The following is a 21,422-nucleotide window of genomic DNA, read 5'->3' as shown; positions in this document are numbered from 1 at the left end:
TCTTGCTTAAACAGTTGATAAGTCCATCAGGAAGCCAGAACTAGGAATGTAATCCCGAGAAAGGGTAGGCCTGGAGTAGGGAGAGGTGACACAGTGAGACCCCTGAAATCAAACCAAAGTGTTCCCCCCATCCCCGCCCCCGCCCCAGGAGGACCGTGAGGTCTTACCTTCCTCAGATAGCTTGGCCTTTTAACCCATGGATCCCAGCTAGAGCCACAGTCGATTGTAAAGTCAAACACTGCGTCCCTTCCTGGAGCCTGAGAGGAGCTGACCAACCTCCCCGACCCCCCGACCCCAACCCTCCACCCCCGTCCTACTCAGAGAGGAGCTAGGACTGTTTTGGCGTGGGGGGCTCTGCACCGTCAGGCAGCCCCAGCCTCCTAAAGGCCCATCCCATCACAAAATAGTGGGAGCGGATGCAAGACCCGGGCTAGATGCAAGAAGCTGGGACAGTGCTTTGCCTCAGGGTGTAAGCCTGGTTTGGAAAGTTAGAGGAGGCACCGGAACCTCAGGGTCTCTGGAAGCCTGGGCAGCCCCGAGTGGAGCTGTGAGATGGTGAACCCGGAGCAGACACCCGAGTGCATTCCGCAGCAGAAAGGGAGCTCCGGGCCGACGCTTATCCCAAGTTTGCTGCCCTCACCAGATGGGGGCAAGGAGGGGCTGGGGCGATCGCCGCGCTCCGGGGCTACCAGCCCAGCCAGCCCCTCCCAGCACCCAGCACTCTGCGGTCCCCGCCACCGCCTCCGCGCACCGCCCAGAGACACCGGCCCCGAGCTAGGGGCGTCTCCCGCCGCGCCCGCGCCCCTCCCGGCTGCTGCGGTGCAGTCCGCTCCCGCCTTCCCCGGAGCCCGCGGGGCCCGGCCATACCTGGTGGCAGGCGCGCTGGGAGCCGCTGCAGCGCCCAGCGCCGGCTCCATCCTTGGTCTAGAGTCAGGCTCGTCGGGAGCCCGCGGGTGGCGGTGGCGGTGGCGGCGGCATCCTCCTCCTCCCGCGCCCTGCTCCTCGGCCTCCCTCCTCCCGAGCCTCTTCCTCCGCCTCCACGCGTCCCTCACGGGCCCCTCTCCATGGCCCGGGGGCTCTAGCCCGGGGTGGCTGGCGCACGCAGCACAGTGCCTTCTCTCGGGCAGAGAAAGAGAGCGATCGCTGGCCAGAGGGGCGCAGGGCCAGTGATCCGGACCCTGAGCACTGCAGCCCCAGGCTCCGGAGGACAGTAGCAGCCACGGAGGCCGGAGCCTCACGGAGCACCCTCCTCGCGTCCCCGAGCCTAAAACCAGCGGCCGCTGCTTCAACACCGAGCTAGCGGGTGGCAGGCACTGCGGTCCCGGCTCCACCCCCAGCGCCACCCGCCCCCTCTCCGCCCCACCCCGTCAGCGCGCGCCCTCCCGCCCCCCGCGCAGCCCAGGCCTCAGAGCGCCGGGACACCCCCTCAAGCGGGGCTCTGGGGGCCAACCCCCCGCCGGGCCGGGGCGGCCACGCCCACCCCGAGTTGAGGAGGCCAAGGGGCAGGAGCATCGGTACCTCTTGGCTTGCCCTCTCTCCCGCACCCCCAAGAGGGAAGGCACCGCTCTATCTATGCAGCCAAAACCTCTGGATCTCCAAATCTGGCTACAGCACCAACCTGACCCTGGGTCCCAATAGCTATCCTCTGTCAGCGGAACCAGAGCAGAGACTCCCAAACCCAGAACTGGAGTCAGCTTTCCACCACATACCCCTGTCTTCCCTGGTCCTGCTCCCTTCACCCCCAAGTAGAGAAATGTTTCTCTTGCCCCAGAGCCTGTGGGGAGCTGGTAAGACGCTAGAGTTCCTTTGCTGGAGGAAGCCTTCCACCTTGCCCAGTCCCTGTCTGCTGAGCTACATCTGGCCTCCCTGGTGGAAATCAGGCCACAAGCTGTACTTGTGGGACCAGGACAGCAACAAAGCCCTCGCATCACCGCGGTCCTTCATTCTCTACACAAATATTGACTGAGCATCTCCTGAGTGTCATAAGCACCAAGCACTAGCCAGTGACAAGACAAACAGCCCCCCGAACTCTCAGTGTGGCCTGGAGGAAAAACAAGGTAAACTGTGGCCGCTGAGCAGGAGGGAAAGGAAAACCTGCTTCTGCCCATCCACCACCAAGGCTTCCCCACATACAAACCCAGGCCCCACCACGGCCTGTTTCCCTGGCTGAAGATGGGTAGGTAGTTGGAGGGCTCTGGCCATGAGATTGTCCCAAGGCAGTGGGAGAGCCCTGAGCTTCCATCTCCACCACCGCTACATTCTCCTGGAATCTCTCATTTCCACAGTCGATCACTCCTGATGCCAGCGCCAAGAACAGCGGGGATTTTGAAAAGGAGGCTATTCGCCGGGAGCTTCCCGGAGCAGAGGGGCCTTTGTGGGTTTGCTGTGGGACTGCATGATGCAGCCTCTCTTGTGCCTCAGTTACTTCATGGGGAAAATGGAGATACCGCTTCTTATCTCCTAGGGCTACTGTGAACGCCAGAGAGTGAAAGAGATGTAAAACACACAGTGCTTAGTCATGGTAGTGGTTGGTTGTGGAATCGATATTTACTTGCTCACTACGGGAATAATAGAACATCTTGGATTCTCTGGGAGACCCCAACAGGCATCTCTTCACAAAAGTTTCTACATGCAACCAGATGGCATGAAGGCCCCTGACCCAAGGGTCCCAGTAAGCCAAACAGTCATTTATCTTGGTTACAGTTGCCACCTCCTAATTATAAACTCCTGTCCCCCACCACCTCCTCAGAGAAGGCAGCGAGCAGCACCTTTCATGGGGTGCCCTGAAGCAGTAGCCCTAGCAGCAGCTGTGCCCAGGAGCCCTGCTGGGCTTGCCCACTCAAGCCAGGGCTCAGCCCCAACATTGAAATGACCACATGGTAGGTGGTTGTGTTCTGAAATGGCCAAGGGGAGGGAGCCAAGCTTGAAGAGCATCCCAGGCTTCAGACTCCCTCCCATTTCTCCATGGAAAACCTGGCTCCCATCACCGTGGATGAACCACAACATTCTCTCTCACCCAGGTTAATCCCCACCTGAGTTTCGTCTAGACAAGAATAGCCAGAGCTTAGAGCCTCCTCTGTCTCCCATTCTCAGATCCCAACAACTCATGTTTCAAACTCTGCTGTATTTCAGGCGAAGAGGAGGGTGTGGTTGAAATGTAAAGATGGAGTGGAATTGGAAGAAAACATATTCAAACCCTAAAAAACGGACAAAGACCTGGTCTCAGGAGCACCATGATTCCGTTTCCAAACGCCTGAAATCTCCCCACATAATGAAAATAAGTGTTTCTTAGGTGCCTACTATGTGCAAAGCAGTGCGGCCAGTGCTGTCAGGGAAGGGGGCAGAGAAACAGATGCAAAGCCTTGGTGCTCATTTAGCTTGGCTCCTGAGCACACAATGAAACAGCAAATAGTCGCTGGTGAGGGGTCGTGGTGGAGAGATGGCTCAGCCATAAACAGCACAGACTGCTCTTGCAGAGAACGCTTCAGATCTCAGGACCTCTGTCAGGCAGCTTACAACTGCCTGTGGCTGCAGCTCCAGGGTGATCTGATGCCCTCTTCTGGCCTCCACTCCACATCTACACTCATATGCAAGACACATGCACGCATACACATACTTGAAAACAAATGTTTTATTTAAAAAAAAAAAAACTTTAGAAAGAATAGTCACTGAAAATGTGAATTTTTTTTAAATGGCCCAGTAAGTCGGAGGAAGATAAAGCCTTGGAGGGTCATTCAGGAAGGGCTTCTGGAGGAGGAGGAAACTCCAGGGGCTAGAGTTTGTGGGAATGACAGGGCGTACAAGGCAAAGGAAGAAAGAGGGGCCAGCCTGACTCTGCCGGTAGGAAAAGAGACTGCTAGTGATATGGCTAATGTCTGGGCTCTCCCTGTGAGCCAGGCGCTGGGCTGTTCGCCTCATGGAGATCGCTTTGTTGGGTCCTCAAAAGCAGCCCGAGGTGGGAGGAATTGCCATTCCCTACCAATGAACAAACTGGGGGCCAAAGGAGTCCCGTGACCTGCCAGATTGCAGAACTGGTTAGATACACAGTAAGCAGCCAGGCCAGGGCCTCCCACCGGGGCCACACTGGGCCAGCCTGGTTTAAAGAAGTATCTACGGAAAGGACCGGAGGCCAGGCGGGCCAAGGGTGGGGCTTTCGGCATCTCCCAGACAGAGGTGCATCCCTGAACAGAGCCCCTGAACAGGTCTCCCAAGAGTTCAATGTGAGCCATTTCCTCCTCTGCTCCAGCATTTGGGTCTCAGAGGCAACTGGAAATTTGTTAAGGGATTTGGGACTTGGGATCCCGGTGTTTTAATCTCTTTCAAGTGTCCATGTGATGGCGGTCTGTGCCACCCACCTTGTTATTTCAGTCGACTCTGGGAGATTGATGGCCCGGGCTTTGATTTCAAATGTGCAGCAGAGCTCCTTTGTGTCCTGTGTGTCCCTAGGACGCTGATAAGACTACAGGCGTGCAGGGGGCAACTCCCAGCTCTCCCTGGACTCCAGACCCAAGAGCTTCAACCCCTGTAGAAAGTCCCAACCAGAACACCCTGGACAGAGCAGGTGGGCCCAGCAGGTAAGCCTACCCCACGTCTACTGCTGAAGAAGGTTGCTCAGTGAGAGCCCTGATGGACAAGCTGAGGTTCCAAAAGGGGCAGATGACTGACTTACCCACACAGGAGATGCACTCAGCCTCCACGCAAGTCTACGGCTTCCTGAGAGAAAGGCCTCTCATACTTCCCTGCTTCTGCTTCTGCCCTGCTTCAGATGAGTTCCTTTTCTAAAGAAATGAGAGGAATAGCTCCATGGTTGAAATGAAACAAGTATTTGGAACCTTACCTGTGCCCAGACACGTGTCCGACCCGGTGAGCTCATAGCTTCAACAGGCCATGCTGTGGAAAAGGAAACCCCTTCCCTGATCCTTCGGGTCCTGCAGCCGAGGCCGCTTGAAAGCTGTCCCCCTGCTGTGGAGGGACACTGTGCTGTCTCCAGACCAGCCGGTCACCAGCCGGTCACCACTAGCCGTCTGTTGTGTTCTTTGCTCCCGTGGGAGGTTTCAAGGGTCTCTCTCCCCACAAGGGGCAGGAAGAACACCACCTTCCCGAGTACCCTGTGGCCCAAAGCAACTCTTGCTACCTTTGTCTCCAGGAACCTCCGGGCAAACAGCTCTTCCTTCTGGCAGTTGTAACCTTTAACCTCTGACCTCAAATCCAGGCTGAGGGGCCTCGGACAAAAGCCCTTCTCCCTCTTGACTCCCTCAGGCCACTCCAACAGAAAGTCCCTCCTTCCCAGTTACAGACCCAAGTCCCCCAGGGAGAAGAAAGGAAGCCACCAAATCCTGGAAGGGAGGGAACAGAGAAATTCAAGGGTTTGCTCTGGTCAGGAGCCAGACCAGACTACAACTGCCATCTTGTGACACACTTGTTACCAGCAGCTGCCAGCACCACCCCACCCCAAGCTCTTGGCCTCCCAGGGGCTGACAGGGACAGGGAGGCAGAGTGACCTGGGGACTGGGACAGAGCGGGCAGGCTCCAGGCTCCCCAGCCTCCAGGCTTTATCTTCCTTCCTTTGACCTCATGTGGTTCAGCAAACGCTTGCCAAGGTAAGTGGTATTCAAGTCCCCGAAGTTCCCGAAAGGAAGGAGAGGTCGAAGAAGGCCAAATGTCCACTTCCTTCTGAGGAAGAAGCCTTTCCCAGTCCGCTCTGCTAGCTCTTGTCTTACTCAGTGCTGTGGCCCAAGTGAAAAGATCCAGGGGCCTAGCTGGGGACATCTGGGCTCTTGGGACCCAGGGCTTCCCAGGGGCTCCTCCACCACCTTCCTGCAGTGGGAGTGGAACAGTGGACTCAGGCCGGGGTCTGGCTTATTTAAGCACAAACACCACCACCACCACCACCACCACCACCACCACCACCACCACCACCACCACCACCACCACCAGAGCCAGATCCTGAGACACTGGCTACAGAGTCCTGACCCAAGACAGCAAGGTCTGCAACCCTGTAACCCTGCCACGGACCTAACAAGATGATAGTGTGAACATCTCCCAGGCCCTGGGGTTGAGTGGGGTGATAGAAGTTAGAGGCAAATAGCAGAAGAGGGTGATTATGGGCTGCATTTAAAATTCCTCTCCTGTGTAATTCTCTGGCTTCTATGGGGCTGTTTCCATGGTGAAGAGAAGCTGAACCCAGGGAAGACAGGCTCCTGGCCCTGTAGCTACCCACCCTGCGCCTGCACTCAATCCTGGACAAGACACTTCAGCACAGAGTTTACGGTCCAGCTGAGAGTCTGGCAAGTGCCAGAACGAGACTGCGGGCAATACCAGCCCCAAGTCCTGTGCCAAGGCCTCTAATGGGCAGAGATAGAAAGGGAAGGGCAGTATGTGGGTCCAGGGAGTAATTCAAGGGCTTATTCTGGGACTGACTGAGGTCACAAGGGCTCCAAGGCCATTTCTAGGAGTAAGAGCTACCTAGAACAGCCACAAATCCCTCACACTTCAAGCCCTCAGGAAGCCTGACCCTTGTCTGAGGAGCCCACTCCTGAAGCTCCTCCCTGGCCTCGGGCCTGGCCTTTTCCAGTCTTCCCTCCTGCTTACCCCTCTGCCCACCTCCTGCATCCCTCATCCCTGCTTGCTCATGGAAGAGACAAGGGGTTTGATACCTTCTGGTCCCCAGTTCCACCTTTCAGCAAGCCCTGGCTGGGGTTGAGAAGGCTAGAGGCACTTCTGGAACATTCTCTGCAGGCAAGGGCAACAGGCAGGACAGGGGTAAGCATTGCCTCCAACAGGCAAGAATCAAAGGGGGGAAGGTCAAGAGGCAGTGTGATCCAGGGCCATTTCTGAAGTCTTTCTCAGGAATCCTTTAACAGGATGACCTGGAGTGCCAGTCCAGAGTGCCATACCAGGGAAGTTGGGTGCTTCCTGAAGAAGGAAAGACCTGGTAATGGAGGTCTGGAGCTTCCATGGGACCCTCAACAGGACTGCCCACACTTACTCATCCCGGGAGAGAGAAGAGAAAAACAGCTCTTCCCTGCCCATGTCTCTTACCTGTACTCCAGCCTCTTATCCGAGGTACCAGCTCTAAAAGCATCATCTGCCCTGACTCAGGAATCAAGGAAGTATATAGGAGGTACCAGGCCAGGAGGAGCTTGGATCTTCTTCAACTGCAACTGCAGCCAGCCTCCCCACCCAACAAAAACAAGACCCATATCATCTAGCTCCCTCAGGGTCCAAACCTTCTCTCCATCAGTTACAAGGCCCAGAAATGCCTGAGAGGCTGGAGAAGGCCTTCTACTCTGCTCAGGTCTGTGTAAGCAGTGCCACAGAGACCAAAAAGATGTTCAGGAGTCCAAGGTGTAACGCTTAAGACATCCACTAAGGACATCTCCCATTCCTCAGTCTTTAGGGCCACCTGGAGGCTCTTTTGACCAAATCTTGAGCTGGGATTACAACATCAATACCATCAACCCCTCCACCCTGGCAATGACTAACCGTTAAGAGATACTGGTTGTGTAGACAAAGTGCCTCTCTCGCCAGGCCAGCAGGAGCTCAGACTCTCTCCCTTCCTCTCTCTGAAGAATAGTTGTCCTGCCTGCCAGGGGTGGCAAGCTTGTGGTCTGGACACTGAGGTCACTTCTCCCACTGGACAGCCCAGGCCTGGTCAGTGCCACACCTGCAGGACTCCAAAGACTCAGTCCAGGAACAATGGGGCCATTCACTCCACCTAGCTTGTGCATAGTGACCCTCTCAGTCTGTCTTCGTGGCTAAACAGTGTATTAAGTGTGTACTTTTGTGTGTGTGTGTGTGTGTGTGAGAGAGAGAGAGAGAGAGAGAAAGAGAGAGAGAGAGAGAGAGAGAGAGAGAGAGAGAGAGAGAGAGAGAGAGAGAGGTAGAACAGAAGAGCCCAAGCAGAGGCGGCAGCAGGAGCACCAGCCAGGGATTTGTAAGAACACCGATCACCTTTATTGAGTAATTACTACACATGTGCATTATCCTCACTACACCCTGTGATCCAATTCCAATGTAACACCCCAACACATTTTTGGCATTGCCAGGGCCTTGTGCATGCTAGGCAAGCACTCTACCACTGAGTCACATCTCCAGCCCGTAAGCCACATTTTAAAGAAAACAGAGGTGATGGTGACTTCTACACAGCGGCCTTGACTAGGAAGGAGCAAAGGGGGTCTTTCTGAAGCCCCATTCCTAAGGGTTGCAGTCACATGGGTGTGCATATCTGCAGAGGTCCACTGTGTGGCCCACTGAAGAACTGTGCGAAATAGAAAAATGGTGTCTGTTGCATCCATGGGATAGAACTCTCCCCAACTGCAAAATTAAATTTCCAGCAAGGAAGTGCTTTGGATACTCACATAGGTTTCCCAAAATAGTCCACTAAGTGGAAAAGAGCAGCATGAAAGACAGAAAAATGTGCAGACACTTATTCTAAAATTCCATCTATACATGTCTGCTGGTGTGTGTAGATCATCTCCAGAGAGACCCACAGAAACCACAGCTGCTTCTGGGGACAGTAGCCGTCTGGTCCAAGACAGAGGCAGGAGGAGACGCTTCCAAATACAGCCTTTGCTTCACTATTCAAAAATGAAGGGAAATTAAAGCAAACAATCAGAGACCCTGAGCTGCGGCTTCCCAGGTATCATCCCAATGGCTTTTGTGCATTTGAAACCAATGGACATCTTGACACCAACCTTAGGGCTGTGGCTGCCCCTCCCCCTAAAGGTCGAGGCTGACCTCTACTACAGACGATCCAGGACCCAGGTTGAAGCACCAGAGCAGCTACAAACTTTAGAAAGCCAAGCAACCCTTGGACCCCTGAGTGGGGTGTGTGCTGTAGAATGCAGATATTTCATCCTGGATTCCCAAGCCAGGGTGACTCCTCAAGACTACCACACAGCCCGGTGGCTCAGAGCCCACGTCTCCGCCACCTCCCTGGTGTCTGCCTACAGACCCCAACTAACAGGGCCTGGGGCTGAGGACCCTGGCCTCCAGGAATCCCGGGTGAGAAGCTTATGGAAGCTGTCCCCCTAAGCTAAGGGAAAGATCATGGGAGTAAAAGCAACAGGGCTGTTGCTGACACAGCTGAGCACACAGCTTCTTGAAAAGATCAAGTGTGACTTATCGTCCTGTGTTCAAATACCACTCCCACCAACGTGCTGGCCTTCAGACCTTAGACGAGCATCTCCATCTCTTTCATTTTCAATAAAAAACGATGGCACCTACTGTCTATTTGAATGATTATGAGGATAACTGGGTCAACAATGATCCCTGATCCCTGAACCTAGAGGAAGGTTAGGCATCTTACAAAGAAATCCCAGATAGCAATAGGGTCTTACCATCAAGTTTTGGAAGGTAACCGAGAATATTGGCAATAGCCTGTAATTTTAGGGGTCTACGGGACCTCACTAGCGATCCCTGGCATTGACCTTTTTATTTCTTAGCCTGAGGTGTCCAGTGGAGACACTGTTACTCCACTATAGGGTAACTCCATTTAGTGTGATCAGCTAGCTCCCTGCTCCCGACAGCATGCCATGTCTTCCCCACCATTATGGGCTTCTAGACCTCTGGAACCATTAGCCAAAATAATGTTTTTCTAACTTAAAAAAGAAAGAAAAAGAAATCTCAGGAGGAAGTGCTAGAGCTGGAGCTTTATCCATTCGGCCGCTAAGAGCCTTTGTTAAGCAAGGACTGGGCCAGGCCAGGCCAGACACCGTGATCAGAGCAGAGATTGTTTTAAATTTACAAAATGCTGTACCTCCTCCTGAAGGGGTGAGTGGGTATCTCCTGGGTTCCCCCCTACATGAGAGTTGTCAGGAAAGTGAAAGTCACAGAGCTGAGGAGTGGTGACACCCCAGGTCCAAAGCCTATCTCTAAGCATCTAAGAGGAACCCAAGTGGGGAGCATGGGCAGTCCAGGACATGCGAGTCAGTCGTGCTCCAGCCCGGCAGCGGCAGCAGCAGCAGTTACCCTAATCACCTACATTACCCCACACTTTGCACTCCTGTCGGAGACCTGCCACTGACCATTGACCAGAGGCCAGCAGACGTGGGCCCGGCTGGCCTAGAAGCCAAGTTGTGAACCTCTGAGCTTCACAGAGATGAGCTACTGTCTGAGTCTGGATTCTTTGAGGACTGAGCATGGCTGCCACAGACAGCAATTCTTCTTCCTCACCCATTCCCATCCCCTCCCCGCGCCCCCCCCCCCCCGCCTTGTCCTAAGACCTCGCCTACTGCATTGTGCTCTCCCTCAGGCAACACAAAGGACCATCGATGCAGGCTCCGAGATCTTGAGTAGGCACAGAGGAGGTCAGAATAAACCAGGAGCAGCGCCCCCACCTTCAAAGAGCTGAATGCCAGTGTGGTAGATGTGGGATGTGCTGGGTTGGGAGTAGACACAGAATGTCAAGGACCAGGCAAGATGATGGCAAGTACTAGATCTAAGGGTTAGCTGAAGACCATGGAATGCAGAGGGACAGTTTGGTTCTGTCTGGAAGGGCCTCTCCTGCAGACTTGATCCCCCACCCCCAACACCACATCCACACTCCCTGTCACCTTAGCCAGATAATCTGAAAGCCATTTTACAATTGAGCACACCAAAGTCCCAACAGCTCAGCATAGGCAGTCCCCAGCACTGCGGCTGACCTCACGAGGTACAGCCTCCCTCATGTGGATGAGAAACTTCCCACTTGTTATTCTGAGGTGATGTGGTCCCAAGACCCTAACACAGTTCCATCTCTCCATACCCTCCTACACCCTCTCAATCTATAGCAGACCCGCTCTCTTCAAGAGGCCCCTGGTAAGGTTCAGCCATTGACCCAGCATTACCCAGTGCCTCACCTCTGCCAACTCTGTTTAAATGCCTTCCCCCTCCCCAAGTTTGAAGATAAAATGGGGGCTTTCGGGGGCGAGCTCACAGGGTTATTTCAGCCAGCCCATCTGAACAGTCCAGGTGAGTTACTTTTGGCCCTCTCCAAAGTGGCTCAATGCCTGCCCCTCAGCTGCTTTCCAAATAACAGGCTCAGAACACAGCCATGCTGGGAGTGTCTCCTCACACTATGTGCTGACCCCTAACTCTCTAAAGGAAGGGTATCTTTGGAGAGGGCCACCCCTTCCAATAGCAGCCTGCAACAGGTGGCAGGACAGGCTGTAGGAACAGCAAGACAACACATTCCAAGGCAGCCAGGGCATCACCACCTCCCATCCTGCTCCTCAGACTGTCGGCGAGCAAGAGCTTCTAATCCCAGCTAAGAGTGGAGAGGAGGAGGAGGAGGAGGAGGAGGAGGAGGAGGAGAGCCCTGGCCTGGAGCACAGGGCAACGGTTTAGCTCCTCGGGGCCTAGTATTATGGAAAACCCCTAGAAAAGGCTTTGGCAGTGTAGACACCTTCCTTACCCCACAGAGAGATACATCCTAAGTCAACAACTTGGAAACAAGAGGGATGCAGCCCTCCACTCACTGCACAGCGGTGGGAGGGTGAGGCGGGCAGGACTGGCATCTCTCGGGGCGGAGCACAGGAGCAACCTTCTGTCTGTGAACTGGAACTTGGAACCAAAGGTCTGCCGAAGAAGCAGCTTTTACTGAGACCCCGTCAGTCTCATCCCAACCCCTCCTCTCTCAACAGACATGGTTTGACCACCAAGGCCGCCTCTGCCTCAGTGACCTTTGGGAGTCCCTCTCCTTGAAGAGGAAGGTCTCCTGGTAAGAGCACAGTGAAACAACAGGCTCTTTGTCCACTCTCGGCCTCCATCTTAACTGGGGGCATCAACAGTACATACTTCACTGGGTTGTTGAGAGGAGCAAAGGAAAGAAGGACCTGAGCTAAAGCGTTTAACAGTAGTAACAAGCACCATAGATACTCAATAAATGTCAGGTACTATCATTATTAGGGCCATCACTGGTCCTGGGGCTGAGAGACAGCCTACAAAGGGTCCCTCTGATGGCCCCGACCCCTCCCCCACCAGTGACGTAGCTGCTCAACTTTGTAAAACCATAAGGAGAAGAAACAGGACTCCCTGGAGGGGACTTGGCCTACAGATGTGAGAGCTTTTGGAGCCAGAGGTGGTGAGCAGGAGGGAGGGGCCAGCCAGGCTCCCTGGAAGCCCTACAGACAGCAGAGGCTGCTGTTACAGGAGGCCCAGCAGCATCTGAGCCTGTGGGGGAGGCCAGGACAGGGAGTTGAGTGTGGGAACCCAAAAAGGTAAGCACAGCATCACTGGCAGAGGCTGTCTCGGGCAAACATCCTGGGCGATGCTCTAAACCTCTGCGTGAGGCCAGAGCTGCGTGAGGCCAGAGCGAGGTCTAACCCATGAGGCATCTAGGAACCATGCCTGTTCTCAAAGCTCGCGCTACCTGCCAGTTCCTTCAGGGCATGCCTTGCTCCAGAGCACGTGGTGAGCTCTCGGGTCACACTCCTTAAATCAGGGCAAGGCTGCTTCCAAGCTCTGCTTTCCTCTGTTCCCACCCTATGGGACAGCACAGTGACGTCAGGGCCCCCAGTTCTACAGGAGACCATATCCAGACAAAGTCCCATTTAATATGCTATGTAGCGCCGGGACGGGAAGGGGGCATTTGCCCGCTCCACTCTCCCTTTCCTCCGCTGACACTGCCTATGCCCCCTGGCTTTCAAAGGGGACTATGGCCCATTCTGACCCTGGACCACCTCCCTTGATTGCCCTCCCAGTGGCATCCAGGCCACCTCTATCATGGCTGGTAGCCACTAAATTACCAACTAAATGAATCATGGAAGTGATCACACAAAGCAAGGTCAATGGGACCGACAAGTAAGTTGATACAAAGGACTTAAAAGCAGTGTACCAGGAACTTAGGCCCAGGCTTGGACCAGCCAGTCCTTCCACGGCCTCCTCCCTGTGTAGAGAGACACCCCTCCCCCAACCCAGGCCTGAGCCTTGGATGAGAAAGAGATTCCTCTGTTCCAAGGATAAATCCCCAAACGCAGGGCTCCCAGTAAGCCAGTCTGCTTACTCAGGGTCTGTCCTCCACCCCCTTTCCCTTCAGGAAGAAAGGAAAGGTCTGCATCCAAATGCCAGCAAGGATGTCACTGGCATACCCAGGCTCCAGCTAACCTCACAGGAAAATCCAGAGATACACTTCAGTACATAAGGGTCACCTGCCCCCACTGCGCCCTCAGTCCCAGGCCCAGTCAGTCTGCAGAGGGTCCAACTGTCCCGTGCTGACTCAGAGTGCACTTTTTCACTTGCAGGGGCAGTCAAAATGTCCCCCATAGGCTCAAGCATTTGAACGCTTGGTCCCCAGTTGGTGGCGCTGGTTATGAAGTGTGGCCTTGTTGTAGGAAGTATGTCCCTGGGAGTGTGGCCTTTGAGAGTATGCGCCTCACCGGCTCCCAGGTCCCTCTCTGTTTCACGCTTGGGTCCAAAGTTGTGAGCGTTCAGCTTCCTGCAGATATCGCCGCGCCTGCCCCTTACTGTCGAGCCTGGGCACCACCATGACTAACTCTCTAGAACCATAAGCTAAAATCAGCTGCTCAGGATGCGTTATCACAGCCGTAGGGAGCCCACAGAAGGGCCCAGAAAGCACAATCTGGTGGTATTGCTGGAGCAGGTCCACATGACACTCAGCTGTCCCATGCAGCCCACAGATCTATTGATAGCTTCCCTGAAAAGAAGGCACCTGAGCCACTGGGGAGTCTCCAAATGACAATCTGAGAAGGATCCCATGTCCAGGAAGACAGCAGACTGTTTCTTCCAGATGGATCATTCATTCATTCAACACACAGGAAGTACACCACTTGAGGCACAACCGCATCCTCCTGAGGTTATTATGGGGCCACGTGTCCTCTGTTTCTACCATAGGTTCCAAGAACTGAACTCAGGTCATCAGGCTTGGGAGGCAGGGGCTTTGAGCTGCCACGCCGTCTCTCCAGCCCTCTGATACTCTGAAGAGACACTTAGTGTTGCTCACTTGGCTTATCAGACTATTGAAACAATGAACCCTAAGGAATTGGAATTTCCCCAGGAATAATCATGCTTGGAGAAAGAAATGGCTAGGGGCCCAGGAAGAGATTTTACGCAGTTCTGACAACTTCTCTGACCACCTTGCAGAGTCTGCAGCCTAGACGGTAATGATGGGCAGGACCACACCATGGCCAGGACTGCTTAGCTATGTATACCTCTTGCTCTCTATTTAAACCTAAACTTTATGTTGTAAAGAGGGACTTGGGGAGGGGGTGGGGACCTCTTTGTTCCTCTTGCCAGTGTGGTCACATTGAATAAATCTCCTTTTTCTGCTTTTTATTACTTGAATAATGGGCCAGTTGAGGAACGGAGATGGAGCCTGACTTGTTAGAGGCTGCCAGGCCTCAGGGTCTGACCCTAACAACTCTGGTAACAATTATTCAAGGGCCCAACACATAAGCCATGTGACATAGCTACGCAGCCCCAGCAATGGGTCCCGGATTGGGGGCTAAAAAGACTAGGAGTTACGGTTGGTATTCAGAGCTAGAGTCCTGGCAGCAGAAACCTTGGAAGGCTCTTTTTGCCAAACACCTGTGAGTAGGCTGAGAACTCTCATGCATCTGCATCTGCACTGAAACCTTGAAGAGAGCTCCTCCATCCTCAAATGGAAGATTGACAAGCATCTTAGTTTATTCAAGTTGGTAAAACACCTTCATGTGGATTCCATTCAGCCCTCTGGAGGTTCCTGTGCAGAAGGCACCTAGCTCCCTTATTTGTCACTGGGTAAACTGAGTTTAGTACTGTGGAGTCTAAGGCATCTGACCTCACATCCACAACATGTGTACATTGAGTGACAGGGCTAAGGACCCTGGTACAAGCACTAGGTAGGTGGTAAGTCATCAGAAGTAAAGGGCACCACTGTTTGCATACAGTGAGCCCAGGGAAGGGACCCAAGTATACATGGCTTTCCGGAGGCCTTCAAGACCATAAGTATGGAAGACTCAACAGAGGAGCTGCAGGAGTTTGGCCGAGGATGGCGAGCCGTCCTTGCCCTGCTCTCTGGAGACAGAGGGCATCACAATACAGAGTTCACTGCAAGGCCAGGCCTCCCATACCCAACAACTACCTGGGGAGGCCATGCTCAGTAGCAAGCTCTAAGAAGCCCACAACAAACTGAGCCTGGAAGAAGAGAAAGGCCATTGCAGGCGGCAGAGACCACAGACTTTCTGTGATTTCCCCCTGGGAAAACAATAAAGGCAAGTTGCAATTCAGTGAGGAAGTAAGGGAGAGGGATTCCAGAAAGAATCATGGGTAGTGTGGATGAACAAGGGGCAGAGGCCACAATCAGAGAGTGGGCAACAGTGATAACAGAGGCCCCCACACAACAGGCTCTAAGGGCAATAAGCTGGACCTGTGCTCGTCCTCCACACCCACACTGTCTGCTGGTCCTCCGAGTTCCAGGATCATTTGTGGGTGGACTCCCAGCTGACTCCCTCCACAGGCTCTTCCCAGCTGTTCTCTTGGCCCCACAATGGGTCCCCCCTGCTTTCTCCTTCTACTTAAGGAGTCAGAGAAATGAACCATTGTGCCCCATGGCCCCGAGGGCTGGAAGGTAAAAAGCTAGGGAAGCCCAAAGAAGAGACAGAAAAAAAAAGTGTCGTGATTACCCTCCTACCCTCCCCCGAACCCAGAAGGGGAGAATCCAGATTAACAGACACTAGACCCCTGTTTCCCACGGTGTGTTCACTGAATGGTGATGTCCCCAGGAATGAAGGTTTCTATGGTCAAGTAACTTTGAAAAAAAGGAGATTTCAGCAGGGTTTCCCTGGCAAGTCCTTCCAGAACCTTTAATGTGTGCATATGCAAAAGGAAAGCCAGCAGGCTGTACTTCCCAACCTTCACCAAGGACCAACTTTCTATGGAACATGCTTTGGACAACACACAACTAGCCCTAAGCAATGGGTTCCGGGTTAAGTATTTAAGTATGCTGATATGGAATTCAGCAATCAGGGAAGAGGTAGGTGGGCAGGTAGGCAGAATTTTCCACTAAAAGGCTGAAGGTCTAGCTTCCCTTTCATGGGTCTCAGCATCATTACCTGAATAGTGGAGCAGTTGAGGTAGTGAACTCCTATAGCCTACCCCGCTGGCTCCCCAGGACTCCGCAGGATCAAAGAAAATATGTGGGGCCCCTCTGCAAGAAACAGCACTACCAACAATAGGGCCCCCAAAGCAACCTCCTTTGGGAAAAGGCACACACTTAACCATTATGAGTTAACATGACAAAAACCGTAAATGTTATATAAAGCAAGATACACCCATGTAAGATAAAAATGTGATGGCGGGGGGCAGGGGGCGGGGAGGAGCACCCCAAAAGGAGAAAAAGCTAGTGTCAGGAAAGAGAAAGTCAACAGCAGCCAGGAGTGCTGGGGCTGGCTGCCACCCACCCTGCTCCACTGGGGGGTCCTGGTCACACCCCTCGCTTTCCTGGACACACAGGGACTTGCGGTGATCTCTGAGGTGCTTCCTGAAGTCAGAGTGGAGACCCAACCTTGGATAGCCTCCAAGGGGAATGGATGTCTTGAGCAGCACTGTCAAAGGGAGGAGATCAAACCCAGGCTAAATGGGAGGCTCGAGGGCTGGCCAAGAAGCCACAGCCACCCAAGAGTACAAGAGACCTTAGCTATGACACTGGAGGCAAGCCCCAAATCAGAAGCCAGTAAGTGTAGAAAGTCAAAAAAAAAAACTCCCCATCTATTCAGGCCTCAGCACTGGGGGTCAGGCTGGAAATCTTGTCAAAGTTGCAGAAGACTAGAACATCACATGACTTGCTGCCAGGGAGCGGGGGGGAGGGGGGCACCCTAAAAGAGAAATGGGCCCTCAGAGTGCAAGAAGTCACTAAGTCCATAATGATGGACAAGGGAGCAAATAGCATCTCTTGAGACTCCTGTGGGGTGTGGAGGAGTGTCACCAACCCACCTACACCGACAGCTGGCCTTTCTAGGCCCTGCTTTCCAAGTTTCCCCTACTTTTCCCAAGAAGGTTCTTCTTCCACTTGCTACAAAGACTGCAGCTAACTGCTCAGGAGACTGGGCAGCAGCCAGGAAATGCCCATACTTAGTACAATAAAGGGGCAGTCTGGACTTGAGCCCTGCACTCTCCCTGGCCCAAAACTCAGGTGAGGTCAAGAGACAATGAGTGTCTAGCATTTAGTGATTCTCCTATGAGAATGCAGCCTATGAGCAATCCAGTGTGTCCTGGTGTCTGCCGCGGAGAGGATGAACGATACCGAAGAATCAGTACATGGTCCAGGAAGCATGTTTGTCCCCATTGACCTCTGGAGACATTAGGGATGTTGGACTGGATTGAGTCCACATCCACAGGATTTCTAAAGGCCTCCCAAAAAGTGAGGTGCACGTGTGTGGCACACAGTCGATGTATTTGGTGACAGTAGCCTTTGCTACTGACTCCATCTATGGACTCACTCACTCAAGGGCAGTACTAGATTGCTCAGCCTCTTGGGCTCTCAGTCTCCTCAGCTATGTGCAGGAGACTGGACCAAACTGCTGATGTCCCTGCAGGCTGGTCTGCGGCAGAGGGGTCAAGGTGGATCGTCATCCGCAGGCAAGGACCTTCTCCCAAGCCCGTCCTGAGCCCAGCATAGCTCCTTCCCAATCAGGCCTTGGTCTTCAGGCGTGAGGGCACACAGAGGGCAGGGGTGAGGGCAGGCAGAGGGCAGAGGTGAGGGCAGGCAGAGGGCAGGGGTGAGGGCAGGCAGAGGGCAGGGGTGAGGGCACACAGAGGGCAGGGGTGAGGGCACACAGAGGGCAGGGAGAGGGCAGGGGTGAGGGCAGGCAGAGGGCAGGGGAAAGGTTCCATCATGGGAAGATGATTCTCAGTCACTGCCCTTGCTTGGATGTGAAGCTGCATGTCAAGAAACCACTTCTACTCCGGCATTTCAGAGATTAGTCCTGGCCTGAGTCTGAAGTCGGTGACTAAAGCCCCCTAGCAGAGCTCGGGACAATAGGCAGCTGTCCACTGGAAAGCATTAACCTGGGGCCAGCTAGAAAAGCCAACCCGACTTCAAGGTCCTGCAAAGTCCCTGGACAGCAGACTGGGAGCTGCACACAGAGGACCAGAGGAGCCTCCAACCCGAAAATAAAAAGGGTGAAACTAAAGGGCTCCCCAGACCTAAGGTCAAGGCCATGAGGAAGAGATGCCGTGCCCACTGGGCCTCTGCTCTTTAAACCTACTGTCAGTCTGCCTTTCCTTTTTTTTTTCTTTTTGGTCAGAAAGTACTTAATTGAGTGTCCTTGGGGACATGCAGTTCCATCTAATTCAGCTCTTAATTAACCCAGCACACCCCAAAGAGGGTACAGAACTACTCATAAATTAAATATGAAAAGCATTATTTATCTAGGAACAGCCTTTTAAGGGCTCGGAGTCTGACGTTTATGGTTACTAATGAAGATGGATTTGGAATGAGAGAAGTTGGAAAGAGATACTGTGGGAAAGGATGGGGCCCTCAGGCCTCAGACGTGTTCCCAGAGCTTGGGGAGGGGTCAGCTCAGTCCAGGGAACTGTATTCTTTGGTTCCAAGGAGGCAGAGGTGCCGTGGACCAGTCTGTGGGGCCCTGCTGGGATCCAGCCCCGGCACACTATCCACTCACACTCTCACACCACCCACTAACCCTTCCCTGTGCCCCTGCAGTGGCCTCCTGCCGACCCACCACGTGGTCACATCCTCCCTGCTCCCCTTGTCGTCCTCGCCCTTCAGGGTAGAGTGAGGAAGAAAAATGATGAAGAAGAGCGATTTAAAGCCCATCCCAAGAGAGATGCACCATAATCGGCCATTCTTGGGGTCCACTTCCTTCTCCAGGCCTCCTGCTCACCTTTGTGAACCTCCTACAGGCCCCAGGGCCCCAGTTCAGGACGGAGAGGAGGAGGGAGGAGACATCTCTCAGAACAGGAAGGAAGGTGTCTGGATAGCCTGTACTCTCAGAGGGGTCTCTGTCCCTGCTCTTCCTCCACATCTCTCAACCTTTAGACAAAGGCGAGCCTGGCCATTCCTCCACTCAAGATGACGACCTCCCTTTGAGTGGTTCAAGTCCCTTCAGACCTTACACAGCTGAAAATTTAGAGCTTATCTGCTAAGCCCTCCATTCTTTGCCAGGAGCCACCAAGCCTGTCACAGGCCACATTGATGCCTGTCCTCTCTTGCCAAGGAACCACTGTCCCATGGTCCTCCACCATGTTAGTTCTGTTTTGAAGCACTGGGTCCACAAACCCAACCGTATTTACCTCCAATGGGTGAGGAAGATGGGTTCAGCACAGTTCAGGGCTCAGGACAGGAGTAAGCAGATGCACACAGCTGAGGTACCCAGGACCTGGCCTAGGCCAGGCTCTACCTAACCTCTGTACAGCTCCCAGAAGCCTGGCGGTTTGGTGTTCTGGGACCGGACGGATGATCATGGATTCCATGGAGCCTTGAAAGCCATTAACAAACACTGCTAACAACCAACCCAGTAGAAAAGATCATGTAACTACCCAAAGTGGTGGTGCCTCCCTGAAGCAGAGGCCACTCAGTGGTAGGCCATCCATCCTCAGGCAACCTCAAACTAAGGAGTTTTATATGTTCTTAAGGACAAATAACCACAAAGAAGCCAGCATATACCCAAGATGACAGGCACAACACTGACTTCAGAAGTGGGGGGCTCTCACCAAGGTTCACAATGCTTCTGCTAACTATTATTTATTGTCTGTCTTATCACTGTAATTACACCCTCAACTCACCAAAAGATTTCTCAACACAACCTCCCCTTATCCTAGCCCTGCGGACTTGTATCCACCTAACACCCACCCCAAGGCCTTCTGCCCCTAAAGAATAAAGTAACTGTCCTGTGTCATGCCAGCCCATGGTTAAATCACAAGTAATTTGAGTGGTGAAAATGTTTAAGTTCTCTCAAATCTATCAGAAGCTAGCTTATCAGCTATAATTAACTACAAGCATTTTTTTTTAACAATTAGACTTTGACCCCATTACAGAAAGATGTTCCTGTTTAGGTCATTGTAACTCCAGCAGCAAAGCACGGTCTACCACAAGTGGAAAGTGTCTTGAGTGGTTCTTGTTATAATAGTGGGTCCCTTTTAGAGAGTCTCCATCCTGCTTCTCCTCTACTCAAAGGAAACACCCCATCTGGGGAATGGAAATTTTAAAACTTTAAAAGCCTAGCTCACTCTTGTTAGAATGAGTGACATTCAAAGGCCAAAGTGTGTAAGAGAGTGTAGGTGATGACTATAAATGGGCTGACCATTCCTGCTTCCCTGGTGGGCACCAGGCTTGTGCACGCACGTTACCTTGTCCTCTGTCTTCAAGCAGAGTTTTTAGAGACTTTGAGATGTTTAAAAATTACCAAACATTTAGAGAATGACACTCCCCTGAAAGGAATGTCCAGACAGTTCCAAAAGGAGATGGACATGAGATGGCTGAATGCCCTCACAGGGAATCACTATGTGCCTCCTGTGCACACTGTAGTTCACGTGGTGGAGACTATCCAGAAACGCCTCCAATCCCTCTCTGATCCTGCTGGACCCCATTAACTCACACACTGCTGGCTCTGGAAACAAATTCAGCCAGTTCACATCTAGGTGTGCAGGCCGGACCTTGTGGGCCTCTGTTCGTAAGATCACACAGCCCTTAATGTCCTACTTAGTCTGGGAGGGCCAGGTGAGCTCTTCCTGCTGCTCGCATATAAACACCTCAGACTCATCCAGAACAGCCTATGTTCTGGATGTCTAGGAAAATGTCACTTGGGTCGGAGGCATGGTTTCCTGGCCTGGGCTTGTACATCCAAGCCCTGTCTTCAGGGTCTGTTCTTAAAACTAGTGACAAGTCCGTTCCTCGTCCCTGCCTGTGCTGCTGCAGGCTGGTGTCTTCTGTTCAGAGTCTTCCTGCACTTGGTGCAGCCCCTGTTTCATCAGATTTGAAGATCTACTTTTCCCAAAGGGCATAAAAAAAAGATTCTTATCCAATTGCAGAAACCTCTAAACAGGAAAATGTTGACCGTGGGAAAGACCCATGTGCCGCAGACTCATGTGTACAAGCCGATTCTGCCCTTGGTCCAAGGTGAGGACCAGGAAAAGGCAGGTAGCCCCGACAGGACTGACCTGGTCTGTCTCCCTCCCTTCCCCTTCTGAGTGAAGAGAAAGGGAAGCAAGTGAACCGAACCCAAGAAGAATCCAGTCAAATATCCCAGAGCATAATTACTAAAATATAGAGATTTGAGTGGCCTCTGAGTCACAGGAAAGTGATGAGACGACCGCCTGGTCTAGCTAACCAGAGAGATAGCTGCTTCTTTACCAGTTATGGTAGGAGGCTCGTTCATTCCTTAAGATTTCCTTTGGATGGATGGACTGAGGAGCTGAGGAGACAGCTCAGTGGTTAACGTGCTCACTGCTCTACGGTCATGAAGCCCTGAATCTGAATGCCT

The 21,422-nt window shown here is 53.2% G+C and overlaps 1 protein-coding gene across 20 annotated transcripts in view; it reads right to left on the bottom strand.

Annotated features, from left to right (window-relative positions):
- Chst1 (carbohydrate sulfotransferase 1) overlaps nt 1–21,422 on the bottom strand; it is a 91,390-nt gene that overhangs the window by 15,467 nt on the left and 54,501 nt on the right. For 2 of the 20 annotated variants that reach the window (XM_076570108.1, XM_076570110.1), the window contains one exon: nt 4,670–4,778. The exons of 1 other annotated variant lie outside the window; for it this stretch is intronic. The gene's annotated coding sequence lies outside the window, so the exon portion shown is untranslated. Of the gene's footprint in view, nt 1–167; nt 268–867; nt 1,331–4,355; nt 5,473–5,501; nt 5,869–6,656; nt 10,170–21,422 lie in introns of those variants that run through there. 17 more of the 20 variants (XM_076570101.1, XM_076570103.1, XM_076570097.1 and 14 more) reach the window with 17 other exon arrangements.

The sequence above is a fragment of the Peromyscus maniculatus genome, chromosome 4 (genome assembly GCF_049852395.1).
Source record: "Peromyscus maniculatus bairdii isolate BWxNUB_F1_BW_parent chromosome 4, HU_Pman_BW_mat_3.1, whole genome shotgun sequence".
NCBI classification, from domain to species: Eukaryota; Metazoa; Chordata; class Mammalia; order Rodentia; family Cricetidae; genus Peromyscus; species Peromyscus maniculatus.
This window is presented reverse-complemented; position numbering and strand designations above follow the sequence as displayed.